Source organism: Styela clava, chromosome 7, assembly GCF_964204865.1.
Source record: "Styela clava chromosome 7, kaStyClav1.hap1.2, whole genome shotgun sequence".
Taxonomy (NCBI): domain Eukaryota; kingdom Metazoa; phylum Chordata; class Ascidiacea; order Stolidobranchia; family Styelidae; genus Styela; species Styela clava.
Window position 1 is genome coordinate 22,860,804 of NC_135256.1, and position 6,437 is coordinate 22,867,240.

Here is a 6,437-nt window from a genome sequence, read left to right on the forward strand (position 1 = left end):
ATTATTTAAAATGAGCAAATGCATGTGACACCACAATGCCATTTTCCGCGCATACGCATAAAGATGCTGAATGTAACATTCCATAGAATTCTATTTAGGCAACGAGAATCTCCATCATCGCCCTTACCTCCACATTCTCCGATACCCTTTGGGATTGTACCAGCCATGATTCAAAGGTAATAAACGAGAAAAAATCAATCGGTTTGCAATGTATGCCCTAGCTGTCACTGTAAATTTGCATGTTTGAACATCGTTCCGCAAGATCATTCACTCCTCAACCCATAACGGCAAAAGGACACATGTTGTTTGTGGTGCACCTTGCGACTTAGTGACTGTTATGTCTAACGACCCTCGATTCCAATGCAACCAATTTTTTCATTGTAAGCATTTTATTGCCAAAACGAAACGGACAGTAAGCAAATTTATTAAAAAATTCAAGTAAGCGAGTAGACCTCGTCAAACAATTTAACTTGTCAACGGAATTCGCATACAAAGAGATGGAAAAAATATTGACACAGGTCCGATGTTACAAATTTATTAATAAAAATAAGTGAGCGAGTAGAACTCGTCACACATAAGTTAATTCGTCAACGAAATTCGCATACAAAGATATGGAAAAAAATTATTGACACAGGTCCAATATTTGGACATGATTTTACAGAAATACTATAAAATGAAATTACAAATTTATTAATAAAAATAAGTAAGCGAGTAGAACTCGTCACACATAAGTTAATTCGTCAACAAAATTCGCATACAAGATATGGAAAAAAATTAGTGACACAAATCCGATGTTTGGACATGATTTTACAGAAATACTATAAAATGAAATTACAAATTCATTAATAAAAATAAGTAAGCGAGTAGAACTCGTCACACATAAGTTAATTCGTCAACGAAATTCGCATACAAAGATATGAAAAAAAATTACTGACACAGGTCCGACGTTTGGACATGATTTTACAAAAATATTATAAAACTAAATTAAGAAATGTTACATAATCGATATAATTCAAGTATTCCACCGGAACATGATATAATAGAGAAGTGGTTTTCAAACGATGGGGGTGGGGAATTGGCGGTCTTTGACAATTTTTGAGGGGGGTATAAAGCTTAATTGAATAAATATGTGAGATTTGAATTTGCCCGCCTTATTTTGAATATATATGTTCCATCCACACATGCTGTGAATAAAACATACATACGCCTTACTATCTGTTATTCATAGCTTATTTTAGCTACAATTATTTTTAAAGTGGGTTGCAAAACTTGAAAATTCTAAAAAGAGGGCTCATCTTAAAAATTTTGAGAACCACTATCATGGAGTGTAAAACGCTTTTTTGTTTTCAGTCATGATACTTGTTTTTCACAACTATCGAAGAGGGTTTTATTCACAGAAAGCTACTGTAATTCTACTGGCAAATCCAAAATTGTTAGCATTTTAATTAAGTTAATGCTGTCAGTATTTTAATTAGAATAAATGTATTTGCTCAATATTGTATTTTGAGCAAAGAAATCTGTCTTTGATGTAATCTAATGCTGCCAGCTGTTTTTCTGATAAATTTGCTGCCACTGATGTCTAATTTGAATTTGCAAGTCTTTTCCCAAAGTCCTTTCTGAATTTCTTTCTCTCATTAAATAGCTTTGCATGAATTATTCTCAATTTACTTTTCCTGTCTTCAACGCCTGACAGTATATTCTCCTTTTGGAGAAATTCTTCAATGTTTTTGTAACCTGCATAGCAATTTAGAACGCATTAGTCTGAGAATAATGTAAACTGCTCAAGTCCTCGTCATCCAACAAACTTTCTATTTTCTGACTGATATTAACAGACAAAAAGTAAACTTTACCTGGTAAGCTACCGGTATTATTTTCACCAGAAGTGTCTTCAATACAAGACTTGAAATGAGTTAACAAAGCTGCAGTGTCACTGCTTGACCATCTAACATGTTGTCGTTTTCTGCGCTTAGTTGAAGTACTTGGCATATCTGAAACAAAATAAATGACACACTCATTAAATGATTTTCTACATGTTTAAGTTTTTAAATTTAGCCCCAACACCAAACTATTTACACTATTTAGCTTTTATACGTAGTTTCATATATTAGTGCACTTTTCAAGACTTGGATAGAAATACTTACCATGACACATCTCAAATTCAGTATTCAATCCCAATCCTGATGGCATACTGTCATCTTCAACACCCGGCGTTTGTGATACTGTAGATTCTCCTTCTACACTATTTCCTTCTTCTAAATTTTCAACACCCGGCGTTTGTGATACTGTAGATGATTCTCCTTCTACACTATTTTCTTCTTCTGAATCTTCAACACCCGGCGTTTGTGATACTGCAGATGATTCTCCTTCTACACTATTTCCTTCTTCTAAATCTCCTGTTATGTCTGGCTCTTCCGTCCCTGAATTAAAAAGGTTCATCAATACCAACCCATGATTATAATAACATACCAAATTTCTCACCTTCGACTTGCATGCCATCCAATGATGCAAAGTAACTCCCAACTTTCGTAACCTCTTGTATACCGAGTGGACACTGGTATACATTCTTATTGATATCTTCTGTGTGTCCCATGTGCTTAAAAAACACTAGGCGTTGATCTTCCGGTATTTCCAAGCTGGCATATAAAGTTGAAGCTCGATGGCGCATTGCTGTGGCTGTGATATGTGAATCTACTCCAGCAGCATCAACTACATTTTTCACACTATGCCATCCGCTACAATGATCTAGGGATTGTTTTGTGTTTGGGAAAAGGAACATGTTTCGAATACTGATGTCAGAATCCTTTCGAATTTCGGAGTTTGCAAGCATATCTAATGCTGAATCACAATCAGGTGGCACCAAAACAGGTACCATACGGTTGAATCACAATCAGGTGGCACCAAAACAGGTACCATACGGTTGGTGTCTTTTCCTCCTTGGTACATTATTTTAAATATACTAAGAAGTTTTTTCTCAGCGTCATTACCATATTTGGCTCTTTGAGAGTCAATCCATTTCTCCGTTTTGGCATCACACCAATCGCTCATTTGGAGTCTACATGGCTCACCCCCTCGTCGAGCATTAAAAAGAGTGAGTCTAGAGACTGTGAGGTCCCGAATAAATACAAATGTTTCTGGACAAAAAAAATCATACTGATTATTCACAATCTGTTGCAATTTATCTACAGTGTAGTTTCGTATTTTTTTCACAGCGTCTTCGTCTGGTAATTTACCAGGATCTCTTTGCTTATGGTTGCGGTTTTGCAGCAGTAAATACTCAGCATCGCCAAATATGCTGATCCATTTTAGTTCAAGTACGTCAACAAACTTGTCGATTAAATCTGCGCTAGAATCATCATCACCAATTAAATAACTTCCTTTGACGACCTTCGCAGACAATTTGAGCAAATTTCCTACACTCACTTTAAGACCAGCCTTAAGTGTTCCATCTTCATGGGTTGTCATTGATTGTATAGCCTCTTCTAAAGCAGGGAAATTCTGCCTGCGAAACATCTCTTCAATTGGCAGAGTTTTATCATTTGTATAAGATATAAAATGGAAGTATAGATTAGCAAGTGTACGCATTTTACACATAACTGCCTTTCGAGATTCAGCCAGTTTGTCTTTTTTTCGCTTATGTTTATTGAACTGGCTTCTTCCAATCAGTTTAATTACATCATTTTCCTGACAGAATTTACCAATCCTATCACCGCTGAACCTCGATAGCAAATCAGTGAATTCCAACCCATCTGTATCATTATTAATCAATGTTGCAGCTAACCCCTTTGTTCCCTGTATACCATTTTTTTTTCCCACAATTTTTTGAATGACTAAAAAAATATCTTCTGCGCACAAAAGCTTTACACTGAGTACTTATTTTGACTCCATCTTCCATCTGGCCTCTTTCACACAATAAGGGTTTTTTTTCCTTCAACATCTTCATATTATGCCCAAACATACCATCCTTTCGCATTTTCTCAAATTCAAAGGCTTGTAAATGTTTTGGCAAAGACATTGCCAATTTTACCCTTTCCTCATGTTTATGACGCATTCTCAAATGACGTGTTAACTGGCTTCGTAGTTTCCCACAATATAAGCAAGGACGCTTCGGCTTTTATCTTTTTTTTTTTCAATTCTTAATTTCTTTGCTTACGGGATTTCCCTTTCCTTGATCTATCGGAAATGACCATTAGTAGATCATATGGCGAATTTGAAGATGTGGAAGACAGAGGCACAAATTCACTATCATAGTCACTGATAACAGCAACTTCAGTTTCTGGATCTTAACATGGAAACAAAAATTAAATTTATTCCAGAAAGGAATGAATTATTGAGGATTGATAAAATACATACCTGTATCATGTGAGTAGTGTCTTATCTGAACTGCATGTCGAACAGGAGTTTCTTGTTGACTATCTGAAGAGTGAAATATAAAAATTAACCCGTATGATTCAGTCAATTATAGATATAAACAGAATCAGTTTGTTAAATAATTTTGGCCGCATTCTTGCTGGCAATTATGAATGAAACTTTTGAGTTGGGGTTGCACAAGACTAACTCCCTATCTTCTCTCTATACATTTATAAATGAAACTGATAATTGAAGGTTTGGCTTCAGCTATATTTCATCACACTATTAAGCAACTTTTGTATTGCAAATTAAAAAAAAAATATCAAATTCAACGAATTAAATCACTTTTGCAATAACTACACTCAAGATGTATATCAGGGGTGGCCAACCAGCCAGAAACGAAGAGCCGCATTTTCGTATTTTGATAACGCGAAGAGCCGCATTATAAACCGGAACATACATGAACATCAGATATACCTATATTCAGCTGTGCGACAATGCTGGTTTATTTTATTAAATATCACTAACCAACATGATTATGACATAAATTTGAAAGCCATTTATTTTTATGCATGCTACTTAGTGGGAATTATGATATGTCGTTGTAGTCAATCGAAGCAGTTCTTTTACATGAGTTTTCATCATAACAAATTAATGCTTTGATTTCACGTCTTCTATGGTAGAAAACACAGATTCGCAGACGTATGTTGATCCAAACATTGACAATATCATATGTGCGGCTCGTTTAACATTGGCGTATTTTTCCATGGGCATGCTTCTCACTAACTCAATGGCTTCTTCCCATAATTTAAAGCGCATTGCAGTTGGTCTTCCTCATCAAAATGTAGATTATCTTCAACTCGGTTGCAGCCTCATCTGAGGCTAGAAGGAATTTTAAACTAACTGTCTCAGAATTAAATGAGTCGTCGACGACATAAAATTTTACCATAGCAATTTTACCATAAAATTTACCCAAACGCAAACAAATTTCTCGTAGAACTACGATTACGAGAGTGCGTCTCACAACAAAGAATTTAATTGTGACCTAATAAAGAACACTTGCATTGTAAAGTGGATGAAAGCGTATCTTCAACGTTAAAAAAGAATGCACAATGACTCATAATGTGTTTAATCAAAAATTAAAAATCGTAGTTTGCAACTTATTTTTTCCATAAAATAACCAAGGCAAAAAGAGCCGCACGAGACCGGTTCGAGAGCCGCGGGTTGGACACTGCTGATGTATATAAAGCGATATTGTTATTCGAATGGTGAAAATATTAACACTATATTATGTTATAAAAATTATAACCACCTTCAACTTCAAGTAGAGAGTCATCCATTTTCTGTCACGGGCAATAGGCTACTGTAATAGTTGGAAATGTCCACACAAACAAATAAAACTAGTACTGATCTTACTCTGGAGATTGCGAAGCACAATGGAACAGTTATATTTATATATATCTGTATATAGTCAATATGAATTATTTTATTAACACGCTAAAAAAGAAATAGGCTACCGGTACTTAGCTATAAATGATATTGTGATAAAACAGTCAGGCAGTGGAAAGAGAGCAAAATTAGGTAGACATACGTTATCACTTTCAATTACATTCAACCTGTGGCATAGTACTGTAGTAAGAATTATCATCTTTTAATCTTTTCGCCACATTCTGACATTGGAGTTGATCTGAAATTATATTATAGCCAACCACAGTCCACAGTAATGGAATGTGACCAGTCTGCCAGGGAGGCGGACAACTCGACTACACGGACAACTCACCAGAGACAACTCGACTACCTAGAGGCCTGGTGAGTTGTCCGTCTTTTGACATTTTCTACGGTGGTGTTTTAGGTCTATAGAAATGCGTTTTTGGACACGTAGTGGACATAACGATCGTTTCAATATTATGTTGTTGTTGTTGTTCTTGTTCTTTGACACGTTTTTAAAAAGTCGCTTTTCTCTTTGATTACTGGACTAATTGCTTTGAAATTTTCAGTGGTTGAAGATGAAATTTTTCTCCAGAAGGCTATTACTTTTATTTATTTCAAATATTTCTGTTAGCTCTGTAAGATTTGTTTTTGTTTGCTAT

The 6,437-nt window shown here is 35.3% G+C and overlaps 2 long non-coding RNA genes and 1 pseudogene across 3 annotated transcripts; all 3 read right to left on the bottom strand.

Annotated features, from left to right (window-relative positions):
- Positions 1-718: 718 nt before the first annotated feature.
- On the bottom strand, positions 719-2,216 carry LOC144425130 (uncharacterized). Its single transcript, XR_013477280.1, has 2 exons — positions 2,142-2,216; positions 719-1,988 (listed from the first exon to the last, which is right to left on the bottom strand). It is a non-coding gene; the product is annotated as an uncharacterized LOC144425130 (long non-coding RNA).
- LOC144425209 (uncharacterized) lies at positions 2,188-4,108 on the bottom strand (annotated as a pseudogene). The gene is made up of 2 exons (XR_013477380.1): positions 2,479-4,108; positions 2,188-2,417 (listed from the first exon to the last, which is right to left on the bottom strand). The product of XR_013477380.1 is annotated as an uncharacterized LOC144425209 (transcript).
- LOC144425131 (uncharacterized) lies at positions 4,102-6,091 on the bottom strand. Its single transcript, XR_013477281.1, has 3 exons — positions 5,660-6,091; positions 4,351-4,413; positions 4,102-4,279 (listed from the first exon to the last, which is right to left on the bottom strand). It is a non-coding gene; the product is annotated as an uncharacterized LOC144425131 (long non-coding RNA).
- Positions 6,092-6,437: the final 346 nt, after the last annotated feature.